This window comes from Ictidomys tridecemlineatus, chromosome 1 (assembly GCF_052094955.1).
Source record: "Ictidomys tridecemlineatus isolate mIctTri1 chromosome 1, mIctTri1.hap1, whole genome shotgun sequence".
Lineage (NCBI taxonomy): Eukaryota > Metazoa > Chordata > Mammalia > Rodentia > Sciuridae > Ictidomys > Ictidomys tridecemlineatus.
Genome location: NC_135477.1, coordinates 12181326 through 12182960, shown reverse-complemented (window position 1 = coordinate 12182960; position 1635 = coordinate 12181326).

Below are 1635 nucleotides of genomic sequence, written 5' to 3'. Positions count from 1 at the left end.
CTTATCCATGGTCATGTCCAAGCTGCCGCCTGCCTCCTGGGATTCCTCTGAAGTCTATCTCGAAGGTTCAGTCTGGGAATTCCTTTCCTTTCCTCTCTCCTCTTGCTCTTCATTTTGTGTGTTTGAGTTTCCCATAAAGCATGAGCGCCCATATTGGTTGGCACTATCTGAACTATCTTTTTATATTTTGAAAGTTTTGTATTAGTTTAATAAATTATTATGAGTGAAACTGGTGTAGTATAATTTCAGCGACTCAGGAGGCTGAGATAGGAGGATTGCAAGTTCAAGGTTAGCCTGGGCAACTCAGTGAGACCCTGTCTCTCTATAAAAAGGTCTGGGGATGTAGCTCAGTGACATCCAAACTTGATACAAAGAAACAAAACAATGTAATGGATATACTCTTTAAATGAATGTATCAAAGTTATTTTTTTAAATAGTCAATAAATTTAATGTAAAAAAAAATTGAGTAGATAACAGGGGGTCTGATGCAGAACCCCACCCCCACAGGTGAGACCTTGCTTCCTGCTCAGCCATTCTCTCGTGGTGCTCCGCTCCCTGCCAGCTTAGGGTTGCCTTTGCTGACATGGTGCAAGACCACCTGCTCCCAAGGGCCAAAGGAATGAATCCCTAACAAAACAGTCCCAGGTCGGCAGTGTGGGAGACTCCCCAAGTCTGAAAGGCTCTTGCAAGGTAGGTTCCCCTTTCGCCGGTGTGGTCAGCCAGTGAGTCTGCTCACCTTTTTTGGTGGCTAGTAGGATGGGTGGTAAGGCCTATGTGACCGGGTCAAAGTTAGGGTGGCCTCTCCCAGGACCCCCCAGTGTCTCAATGAGAGCTCCAAAGTTCCTCTCTCCTTTCCTCTCCTGGGAGGCCCATGCACACAAGTTAAGTCACCCCTAGGGGGCCTGTGGGTGTAGGGAACCTAGAATCGTCTGAGCCAGGCCCTACGCCTCTGCAAACACTCTCTACCTAACTGGGTGTCGCCACCTGGGCTTCAGTCTGCTCGTCTCTGAGACCAAGCGGGATCCCGGACTCCTGTCAGGTCTGGCAAAGGGGTCACAGCTTCATGGACTGCTAAGGTGCAGAATTCTGAGGACACAGCCAGGCTCCACGGGAGCAATGGCACCAGGAGAGGACGGCAGGACTGTTGACATAGAAATGGCCCCAACAGCCGGGATCCTCAGGGTCACCGAAGTCTGTGTTCACGATCTCTGGTTCTAGCTGTTTCTAGTTTCCCAAAAGGCAGCTTCTGGGGAAAGCCTGAGAGCCCATCTTTATTCCTTCCCTTTTCCTGGCCCCGTCTCCATGGTGATGATATGATTTCCCCATCTCTCCGGAGGGCTGCTGGTCTCAGGGGAGCCATTTGGAGGGGCTGCGTAATTTATCATCCATTCTGAAGCACTTTTGAGAATGGAGGAGAGGGCTCTCCACAATTCTCCTGGGACCACAGTTGTAGCCTGGGACTCTCTTGGGAATCAGCATCGCGTCAGGAGGTTCTCAAACTGCACCAGGTGTGAGGACTGCTGGGGCCCACCCTTAGCCGGGCAAGGGCCTGATCATTTGCATTTCGTTGAGCCTGAAGGTGATCTCCACTCTGTGGCCTGTGGACCGCACTCTGAGAAGCCTGACTTAGCACGT